The 12407-nt window shown below is 40.9% G+C and overlaps 1 protein-coding gene across 1 annotated transcript in view; it reads right to left on the bottom strand.

The window, feature by feature from the left end:
* Positions 1-8185, bottom strand: part of LOC130284632 (NXPE family member 4-like) — a 54297-nt gene extending 46112 nt beyond the window's left edge. The window contains exon 1 of the mRNA XM_056535157.1: positions 8159-8185. The gene's annotated coding sequence lies outside the window, so the exon portion shown is untranslated. The remainder of the gene's footprint in view (positions 1-8158) is intronic.
* Positions 8186-12407: the final 4222 nt, after the last annotated feature.

The raw sequence follows: 12407 nt of genomic DNA, 5'->3' as shown, positions 1-12407 counted from the left end.
CTGGTATAAGTTATATATCTCCTGTATATAGTGATATGGACCATGCTGTTATAACCTGGTATATACTGTATATAATATATGTACAGCTGGTATAAGTTATATATCTCCTGTATATAGTGATATGGACCATGCTGGTATAACCTGGGTATATACTGTATATAATTATATGTACAGCTGGTATAAGTTATATATTCCCTGTATATAGTCATATGGACCATGTTGGTATAACCTGGGTATATACGCTATATAATATATATGTACAGCTGGTATAAGTTATATATCTTCTGTATATAGTGATATGGACCATGCTTGTATAACCTGGGTATATACTGTATATAATTATATGTACAGCTGGTATAAGTTATATATCTCCTGTATATAGTGATATGGACCATGCTAGTATATCCTGGGTATATACTGTATATAATTATATATGTACAGCTGGTAGAAGTTATATATCTCCTGTATATAGTGATATGGACCATGATGGTATAACCTGGTATATACTGTATATAATTATATATGTACAACTGGTATAAGTAATATATCTCCTGTATATAGTGATATGGACCATGCTGGTATAACCTGGGTATATACTGTATATAATTATATATGTACAGCTGGTATAAGTTATATATCTCCTGTATATAGTGATATGGACCATGCTGGTATAACCTGGTATATACTGTATATAATTATATATGTACAACTGGTATAAGTTATATATCTCCTGTATATAGTGATATGGATCATGCTGGTATAACCTGGGTATATACTGTATATAATTATATATGTACAGCTGGTATAAGTTATATATCTCCTGTATATAGTGATATGGACCATGCTGGTATAACCTGAGTATATACTGTATATAATATATATGTTCAGCTGGTATAAGTTATATATCTCCTGTATATAGTGATATGGACCATGATGGTATAACCTGGTATATACTGTATATAATTATATATGTACAACTGGTATAAGTAATATATCTCCTGTATATAGTGATATGGACCATGCTGGTATAACCTGGTATATACTGTATATAATTATATATGCACAGCTGGTATAAGTTATATATCTCCTGTATATAGTGATATGGACCATGCTGGTATAACCTGGGTATATACTGTATATAATATATATGTTCAGCTGGTATAAGTTATATATCTCCTGTATATAGTGATATGGACCATGCTGGTATAACCTGGGTATATACTGTATATAATTATATATGTACAGCTGGAATAAGTTATATATCTCCTTTATATAATGATATGGACCATGCTGGTATAACCTGGGTATATACTATATATAAATATATATGTTCAGCTGGTATAAGTTATATATCTCCTGTATATAGTGATATGGACCATGCTTGTATAACCTGGGTATATACTGTATATAATATATATGTACAGCTGGTATAAGTTATATATCTCCTGTATATAGTGATATGGACCATGCTGGTATAACCTGATATATACTGTATATAATTATATATGTATAGCTGGTATAAGTTATATATCTCCTGTATATAGTGATATGGACCATGCTGGTATAACCTGATATATACTGTATATAATTATATATGTATAGCTGGTATAAGTTATATATCTCCTGTATATAGTGATATGGACCATGCTGGTATAACCTGGGTATATACTTTATATAATTATATATGTATAGCTGGTATAAGTTATATATCTCCTGTATATAGTGATATGGATCATGCTGGTATATCCTGGTATATACTGTATATAATTATATATGTACAGCTGGGGTAAGTTATATATCTCCTGTATATAGTGATATGGACCATGCAGGTACAACCTGGGTATATACTGTATATAATGATATATGTACAGCTGGTATAAGTTATATATCTCCTGTATATAGTGATATGGACCATGCTGGTATAACCTGGGTATATACTGTATATATAATTATATATGTACAACTAGAATAAGTTATATATCTCCTGTATATAGTGATATGGACCATGCTGGTATAACCTGGGTATATACTGTATATATAATTATATATGTACAGCTGGAATAAGTTATATATCTCTTGTATATAGTGATATGGACCATGCTGGTATAACCTGGGTATAAATTGTATATAATTATATATGTACAGCTGGTATAATAATATACATAATAGAATAATGAACCTATGGATTGGTCTCTCTATCTGTATCGTATTGAGGATTCCTTCTTACCTTATAAATCTAGTGACCACGGTGGATGGCATCTTTTCATTTATGTAAGGTTGTGGGTTAGAAGTCTTGGTCAATGGAGTTTAGTTGTAAACAATAAAACAATAAGGTATTAGCTACGTGGAGATGACATAACTCACAATGACAGTATTGCGGAACGTCTAGGAGTTACCTACATACCAGAGATGAACAAATTGAATCTGACGAAATCGGATTTGTTCCAAATTTCATGAAAAATTCGATTGAGACTGAATCCGAACTTCGACTCGATTCTAAATAACAAATTTCTTCATTAGCGACACCCCTGTGATCTTCCTTAACAATGTATAGATGAATAGAGCGGCTTTCTCCTGCACTCGCATCTCTGAAATAGATAGAACGATCGCAGCGGTGTCCGGAGTGATACCTGCTGTGATGTGTCCTTAACTGCAGGTACTACTACTCCAAACATGGAGCACACTCTGCTCCATGCTGGGAGCTGTAGTACCGGCATTAATAGACAGATCGCAGCGAGTGTCACTTCTGACACCCAATGCGATCGTCCTGTATAATGTATAGATGAGGGCGGCCGCTCTCCTCTGGTCCCACTGTAGTATGAGTATATGCCGTATATATACCTATTATTCATATTTAGAGAGTTGGCTGGAACCATCTGACCAATCACAGCTCTCTGTGGGAAATATGAAAAGGTGTATATATACGGCAGTGCAGGGGACCATAGAAGACCGGCCATTATACAAGCAATCTGTCAATTAGTACAGGTACTACTACTCCCAGCATGGAACAGTGTGTAGTAGTAGTACTACCTATAAAATGTAAAAAATAAAATTTAAAAACATACACACACACTACATTTTTAATATTGTCGGCTATATTTTTAGTGCCCTGCCCGCCCACATAAATTGATCCCTGTTTAAAAATTTATTAGAATTTCGTTTTAATAAAGAAAAGTTACGTTAAATAAATTTTTTCCATCACTACCGTATCTTTTCTAATATTTTTTCTTAATGGTACCCTACGAAATGTTATTAAAAAAAGGTATCTCCATCACTTTTTTGGATCGCTGAAGTTCATATTTTCTCCGTTGTTGCCTCCTAAACAGACCATTCTAATAACAGATGCAAACTGATGCAAAGGGATGACATTTAGTGGCATCCATTTGTATCAGTTTTCCATCCGTTAGTATCAGACTCCCGCAGTCGGGACTACTACTACTCCCATCATGGACCAAACGTCTTTCCATGATGGGAGTAGTAGTTCCCTGGCTGCGGGAGTCTGCCTGCCGCTGGGGAGGCTGCATTAGTGATTAGTGTTTGTACTACTACCCCCATCATGTGACAGAGTCTGTTCCATGTTGGGGGTAGTAATACAGGGGATAGGGATTGATCGCACCGGGTCTCACTTCTGAGACCCGATGCAATCAGCAGTTATAAAGCAGGGGAGTGAGCGGCATGGTCCGCTCCCCTTCGATGTATATACTACTGAGTAAACTTTCATTTTTAAACTACTACTTTGTCCCGCAAAATTTATGCCCCCATGCATGTTCATAATAATTCATTGGCCCCCAGTGTGTTTATAATAATTCATTGGCCCCCAGTGTGTTTATAATAATTCATTGGCCCCCAGTGTGTTTATAATAATTCATTGGCCCCAGTGTGTTTATAATAATTCATTGGCCCCAGTGTGTTTATAATAATTCATTGGCCCCAGTGTGTTTATAATAATTCATTGGCCCCAGTGTGTTTATAATAATTCATTGGCCCCAGAGTGTTTATAATAATTCATTGGCCCCAGAGTGTTTATAATAATTCATTGGCCCCCAGTGTGTTTATAATAATACATTGGCCCCAGTGTGTTTATAATAATTCATTGGCCCCAGTGTGTTTATAATAATTCATTGGCCCCAGTGTGTTTATAATAATTCATTGGCCCCAGTGTGTTTATAATAATTCATTGGCCCCAGAGTGTTTATAATAATTCATTGGCCCCAGTGTGTTTATAATAATTCATTGGCCCCAGTGTGTTTATAATAATTCATTGGCCCCAGTGTGTTTATAATAATTCATTGGCCCCAGAGTGTTTATAATAATTCATTGGCCCCAGTGTATATATAATAATTCATTGGCCCCAGAGTGTTTATAATAATTCATTGGCCCCAGTGTATATATAATAATACATTGGCCCCAGTGTGTTGATAATAATTCATTGGCCCCAGTGTGTTTATAATAATTCATTGGCCCCAGTGTGTTTATAATAATTCATTGGCCCCAGTGTGTTTATAATAATTCATTGGCCCCAGTGTGTTTATAATAATTCATTGTCCCCAGTGTGTTTATAATAATTCATTGGCCCCAGTGTGTTCATAATAATTCATTGGCCCCCAGTGTGTTTATAATAATTCATTGGCCCCCAGTGTGTTTATAATAATTCATTGGCCCCAGTGTGTTTATAATAATTCATTGGCCCAGTGTGTTTATAATAATTCATTGGCCCCAGTGTGTTTATAATAATTCATTGGCCCCAGTGTGTTTATAATAATTCATTGGCCCCAGTGTGTTTATAATAATTCATTGGCCCCAGTGTGTTTATAATAATTCATTGGCCCCAGTGTGTTTATAATAATTCATTGGCCCCAGTGTGTTTATAATAATTCATTGGCCCCAGTGTGTTTATAATAATTCATTGGCCCCAGTGTGTTTATAATAATTTATTGGCCCCAGTGTGTTTATAATAATTCATTGGCCCCTGTGTGTTTATAATAATTCATTGGCCCCAGTGTGTTTATTCCCATGTGCAGAGGAAGAGTGGTGCAGTTGCTCATGGCAACCAATCAGATCACTTGAAGAAGATTTTCAAGACTTTGAATATCCTAGTAAGTCATGAGACTGGGTAGGTGGAAGGTCTACAATCCCTACAATTCACCGTTAAAGGGGTACTCCACTCCTAGACATATGATCCCCTATCCATAGGCTTTACACCCCTCCATCAAGGGGGCGTGGCCGTGTTTGCTAGCAGCGGGACCCAGCAGAGAACAGCAGCGGTGATGTCACTAAGCTCCGCTCACGCTCCAATTCGGTCACAGAGCTGAATATAACTAAGAGGATTGCCCCAGACATTCGGTGCCACGGAGAAAACTTTGCTTCTTGCCTAATGTCTGGTGATGCGGGGCTGAGGCTCATGATGTCACACTCATGCCCCACTAGTGACATCATGGCCATGCCCCCTCAATGCAAGTCTATGGGAGGGGGCGTGACAGATGTCACAAGCGGGGTGTGGGCTTGACGTTATGAGCCTCCTGCGCTGCACCCAATGCTCTAAACCAGTGTTTCCCAACCTTTTTCGGCTTGGGGAACCCCGCGGGGAAAAAACTAAAAAAGGGAAAAGGTTGCAATGCACAATATTCAATATCTGTTTATCAGTGGGTTTTTAATTTAAAGTGCTGCTTTATACAGCAACTCACAAGTGACGTCTTCTCGGCTCTGCGTTGTTCCCTGTCCTTCTCTGGTCCGGACCATCCTGACCATTTCTTCCAGCCACAACTCTTCATCGTTAAACCTTCAAAACAAATCTATTAGGCTCCGCACTTTACCATCATTAGCCTCCAGATTCTCCTTTTACGAGTGAAGAGGAATACAGGGGCGTATAGGTGTAAAGGAGTAACAGAGGGGTGCAGAAAGGTGTACATGGGTGACAGGTGTGTAGAGGAATGTACATGGGTGACAGAGGGGTGTAGGGGGTGATAGAGGAGTGTAGAGGAGTGTACATGGATGACATGGTACAGTACCTTAAGCAGGATATTTTTCTTCCCCGTTTTTCCCCTCTCTGGCAGGGCACCGACTCAGGGCTCCGGCAGGGCACCGACTCAGGGCTCCGGCAGGGCACTGACTCAGGGCTCCGGCAGGGCACTCATTCACTGTACCGTAGGGGGGAGGGGGATGTTGGGGCACGGGTCACTACACCGGCACTGTGCAGCTTCCACGTTCTTCCCCTCTCTGGCAGGGCACTCACTCACTGGGCCGCAGGGGGGAGGGGGATGCATGCATAGCAAAGCGCACACAAACTTCCCTCCCCCTGCGGCACCGGGGCGGGAAATTATAAAAATAATAAAATAAAAATTTGATGGCAAAATCCCGCGGCACCCCGGTCAGTGCCGAACAGCACCCTGGCGTGCCGCGGCACCCCAGTTGGGAATCACTGCTCTAAACAAACGTTGGGTGCAGCAGGGAGATTGTGGGGGTCCCCAGCGGCGGGACCCCCGCGATCAGACATCCTTATGCCCTATCCTTTGGATAGGGGATAAAATGTATAGGGGCAGAGTACCCCTTTATCTTGTGTCTTGGGGACTGGGGTACTGGTGTGGGGTATTTTAGTATAATAGCAGCAATCAATGCATAATATATTGCTATACTGCCAGTAAGATAGGCTTATACACCCCCCAGACTGGCAATCTGCTTTACATATACTTCAGGCATTGATTTTGCTAAAACATTTTTCATATTTTGATGTGTTTGTGATTCCCAGCAACTTTTTTAAAGCTGTTACATGGGAGTATAGCTTTTAAAAAGGATGGAGCCTATGGACATGAAAAGTTTGGACCATCCGTGATCTTTGGTATGGTTATCCTCAAAGATGGTAAATATGTTGGCCGCCCTGGTGGTGTCTGAACGCTGGGACCCCCATGATTTCCAAATAAAAGAGAATAAAGCAACCTATAGAGCACCCTCACTCCTCCTATTTTCCTGCATGGCACTACTGTCTCTATGGTGCTAGGCAGGCACTGCAATAAAGCCCTATTCACATTGGTTGTTGCTTTGCTAAATTATACTGAAGCGGGGCATACATTTTCCGATCCTGTCTTAACAAGTGACATTATGCCATGAGGGCACATCATAACATATGGATTGTTGCCGGTCTGGCTCCTGGACCCCTCCTCCTGGCCAATCACAAGAACAAATGGGTGAAGGCCCTTAGGGCATAAGCTCCAATGTTCTCCTGACTCTATACAGGGGGGCGATATCTCATCCCCAGTCAGGTATATGTAGCTGCACCTGGACGGCTTACACCCTCACAGATATGTACCTTCATTCTACCAAGGAGAGGGGATATCAGTGGCGACGTTATAGATTATTATAAAAAAAAATATCTTAAAGGGGTACTCTGGCCCTAATACATCTTATCCCCTATCCTTTGGATAGGGGATAAGATGTATTAGGGCCGGAGTACCCATTTAAGTCCTTGACATTGACAACCAATGGAAATCTTTAAATGAAATACAAGCCATCCTGATGGTTCCCCCATCAAGACCTCTAATTTTAGATATCTAGTTTTGAACCCACCATCACAATTTGACCCAATACTTCCTTTTCTCAGCATGAGAAACAATTCACACTTGACAACTGAATGCGTTTTAAGTAAATGCTCACTTGAGAAAGGGGGCGTGTCCTCCGAAACGTCGGAAGTGTCCGGCAAACACTCACCTGTCTACCCCTTCGTGAGAGGAAGGAGGATCAGCTCCGTTATGCCCGTGAAAGGGTGAAATTGTACCGGTTGCTGGATCAGGACTGTCGGACGTTATTAGTGAGCAATGTGGGTGAAGTAATTTTTGTACTTTGAAAAAGTGGAAAATTCTCCTATTTTGTATGAATTGTAAAGTATTTTCTTAAAACGCATTCAGTTGTCAAGTGTGAATTGTTTCTTATGCTGAATACTATTGGAGATGGAGTGGAGCCTCCGTGTACTCACACGAGTGACCCCAGTGCCATGAAATAAGGTTGATTGCTTTATCTATACATGGATTCCTTCTTTCATACATTGACCTTTGATATAATTCCTCCTGTAACAAAAACAAGTTCGATTCATAATCAACTTCCCAGAAATCCAAGTTGTAAACCAATAAATATAACCTAAAGTTTGAAAGCTTTCCCCTCTTCATACCTGGAGTCCCGAGTTGGATCTAGAGAGTCTTTTCTTCTCCTCGATGCTCTCCCTTCTTGAAGTGGGTTGGTTCTTGCCTATAACACGTCAGGGCTTTTTTTCCGGCTTCTGCGCGCAGTCATCGGGTTCACTTACAATTCAATATAAAGTTGACTTTAGGCAGGAACGAGCGAGAAGCCAACTAAACATGAATATACCCTAGAAGAGCAAAAGAGAAAAGACGCTTCACGTAAAGGAATCTAACTAAAAACAAGGAGGTTTTCCTTTTTATAGGGTGCGGAAATTTGATTTGATCTTTTTTAGCAGCCATAGTAGTTATAGCCTGGAGCTAGAAAACACAGTCACCTTTATTGAACCAATTGTGACCCAATGAAAGGCTCATCTGTATACCAATTGACTCTCATGCTATGGAAGGACTATGGCAGCCTTGGATGTGCAACCTTAACAACTTACCTTAATCAATCACTTGGGATGGAATAACCCTCCTTGTCCTCCCTCTTTACACTGTTTGCCTCGTCTTTTCCCCTTTCTGTGTGTTATAAAGTGTCCCGGGCTGATGCTTTAGTTGGCCTATGAGACAATATTTGACTAGTCAAATCTCCTTGGTTAAAGAGTAACCTTTCCTGTAAGATGTTTGGTAGACCACGTCATTTTATGAAGATATTTTTGTGGCATCATAATTATGTTCCTAGTAGATCATAGTCCAAGGCACCAGATGAGGTAAAGCGTAACTCTTACTGTAGATCGACATAAAAAGTGACACCACAATAGCAGAATAGCAGTCCAGCCTTTTTCAAGCCACCATAACCAAAGCAGTAATGGTGTCAATCCCTTCCCTCTAAATAGCATGTATACCCATCACAGAGAGTTAATGTGCTGAAAAGCAGCAGCTGTGCATACACATTAGACATGTGATGGGACTGGCCAAATATCTGGCTGGCCATCAGGGCTGGTTCTGCCTATAGGCAAAATAGGCAGCCTCCTAGAGCACCCTCTTGATGGGGCGCCACTCTGCCCACTGCAAGAAAGTTAATAGCCAGCCATCATCCAAAGCACCCGTCACTTATCCAAAGCATCCGACCAGCCAGCACCACCCTTGTAATCCATCCCCCAACACCCCCCCCCCCCCCCCCCCCCCCCCCGGTACCATAATAATCTGCACTCTTCAGCCTGCTGGAGGAGTGCAGTGCCACCTCCGAGGCCAGACAGGCACCTCCATACATCAGCCCCATGAGGAGGAGGTTTGCTACAGTGTGTCACCCCAGTAGTAAGGTGGGGCGCGTCAAAGGGCAGAGCTAATGGGCAGGTCAAGGGGCGGCAAAATTAGCTTTTGTCTATGGTGGCAAAAATTATTGCACCAGCCCTGCTGGCCATACACACTAGACATGTGTCAGCCGAAATTTTGTTGAGACTGGCAGACCATCTAATGTTGACCAAGCCTTCATGTGTACAGGGGATCAGGAGGAACAGCTGTTTGCCTCACGAATGTTCTGCTTACAGCCATTGTATGTGTAATAGTCAATAAGGAGCAGGAACAAGTACGACGAACAGAGAGGCAGATCAAACAAATGTTTTATTTAACAAGAATTGCACAGCAACTTTAATTTAACAAAAGTAATTTAGATAAGCATTTAAAGGGATACCCTGACTATCTTCCTATACTTTTGAAATAAAGGCTTATATAACGACATAAAATCTTATTGCTACTCTAACACTAAAAGTGACTCTATAAATACTACAGTCCTCTGTAAATTTTGTTGTGATTTGAACGTGGAATAGCCATCTAAGGCCAAGTTACATGTATTTTATGGGTTTAAAGGGGTACTCCACTGGCCAGTGTTTGGAACATTTAGTTCTGAATACTGTGTTCGCGCTGTGGGGGTCGGCCACACACCCTCATGAAGTCACATCACGCGCCCTCAATGCGAGTCTTTGGGAAGGGGCGTGGTGGCCGCAAGCTCTTATAACTCGCTTGGCCTCTTTCTGCCTATAGATTTGTATTTCTTCATTGATATATTTTTATTTTTTATATTTACTAAATTATAGCTTTTTGTTTTTATTGTTTGGGCCACTTCTGCGGAGTACTACAGTGGTCTCTTCCTTTAGAGCATTTAAAGGGGTACACCACTGCCCCAGCGTTGGGAACATTTTGTTGCAAACACTGGGTGTGGGCTGCGGGGGTGGTGGCGTCAGGGCCATGCCCCTCATGACATCATTAGGGGCATGACCGTTACGCCACCACCCCCACAGCCCACACCACGCATTTGGAACAAAATGCTCCCAACTCTGGGGCAGTGAAGTACCCCTTTAAATGCTATAATCTCTTATAAAATATAGGCCCAACCCTTCTGAATATAACAGCTACACATAAAAAGGAGGCCAATCCCTAATACAGCATATAGCGATCTCTTATAAATAGAGGCCAATCCCTAATACAGCATATAGCGATCTCTTATAAATAGAGGCCAATCCCTAATACAGCATATAGCGATCTCTTATAAATAGAGGCCAATCTCTTATACAGTATATGACAATCTCTCACAACTGGGGATTCAGTATCTGACATAACTGTAGGTGAAAGCTTGGGATCTAGTGATTACCAGTCAGTGCGGTTTAATATAAGGACAATGACCACACAAAACAAAAGTTTTAGATTTTAGAAAAAATTACTTTTCTAAAAAAAAGAATTTAGTGTTAAATGAGTCAGACCAGAACAGTTTCAATGGAGTCCAGGAGAAACGGGACAGCTTCAAAGTTGCATTATTGAAGACAACTGATAACTGTGTTAGGCTTGTCACTAAGAGCAAAAAAAAGAAAGAGACCACTGTGGTGCTCCGCAGAAGTGGCCCAAATAAGAAAAACTAAAAGTTATAATTTAGTAAATATAAAAAAAAAAAAAACATAGCAATGAAGAAATGCAAATCTATAGGCAGAAAGAGGCCAAGCAAGTTAAGAGCTTGACGTGACATCACAACGGGCATGGCCGACCCCCGCAGCGCGCACACAGCGTTTGGAACTAAATGTTCCAAACACTGGCCAATGGAGTACCCTTTTAAACCCATAAAATACATGTAACTTGGCCTTAGATGGCGATTCCACATTCATAACACTTTTAATATGTTTTTATGCTAAAATCCAGGTCAGCCCACTGTTTCCTTAGTTTTCTAGGATTTGTAATGTGATAGCTTTTATAAGCTCATTCACTGCTGGCTGGAACTTGTAGTTCACTAACTGTACAGTACTGCAGGTGACAGGAGGTCAGCCCACTAATAATGCTTTGCTCAGCATGCTTTGGAAGGCTATTGTCTTTGTGAATGCTTTCTGGGATCTGTAGTCCTTACTCTTTCTCAGATTTCTCTTTCCAAAATGGCACCCACAGTGCAGTGCATGGGGCTTTATTAGTCTTTTAAACCCTCTCCTGTGCTTTGTCCTATTGACCTAACAGCTGTGCTTCACACCCCTTCCATTCATGTCTATAGGAGGGGGCGTGACGGCTAGTACATAGCCGTCACGCCTCCTCCCATGGACATGAATGGAGGGGAGTCGCCAGTCATCCGTCATGGATCGGAGTTCACTCTGTGCACAGATTACCGGGGTCCTGCGCCAGAAAAAGCGAGGGTCCCTAGCGGTGGGACTCCCATGATAAGACATCTTATTTCCTATCCTTTGGATGGGGGATAACATGTTTTTCGCCGCAGTACCCCTTTAAATCCCCTTTCTTCTCCATACCAATATGTCTGGTTTGAACTTTAGTAAGTTGTCTTGACCATCTACATGCCTAAATGAATTGAGTTGCAGCCATGTAATTGGCTGATCAGCTATTTGTCTTATTAAGCAGTTGAACAGGTGTACCTAATAAAGTCGCACTAGTAGAAGTAGTATGTGCCCTACAATTTTAACTGCATTAGTTCGGCTGGTAGTACCCCTTTAAAAACTGCTGCATGACTCAATTCAAGACCTTCTCGTAGATTGACATGTCAGTATGACCCACATCACGGCTCCTTTGTCCATTGTCTCACTTGGGATTTTTAAGAAAAATGGGGGAGATTTATCAAAACCTGTGGAGAGGCAAAGTTGACCAGCTGCCAGGGTCAGATTTAAGCTGCCTGGAAGACGGAGCACTTCAAGTTATAGGTCTTCAAAATAGGGGGATTTTAAACGTACTAATTTGGTCAAAAAGTTTGCGATTTTTTAAAGCTCAGTAAAAGAAAAGTGTGTTATCATGGGTATCATTTTAATCGTATTGACC

The sequence above is a fragment of the Hyla sarda genome, chromosome 8 (assembly GCF_029499605.1).
Source record: "Hyla sarda isolate aHylSar1 chromosome 8, aHylSar1.hap1, whole genome shotgun sequence".
NCBI classification, from domain to species: domain Eukaryota; kingdom Metazoa; phylum Chordata; class Amphibia; order Anura; family Hylidae; genus Hyla; species Hyla sarda.
Note: the sequence above shows the minus strand (reverse complement) of the source record. Positions and strands in the feature narration are given on the sequence as shown.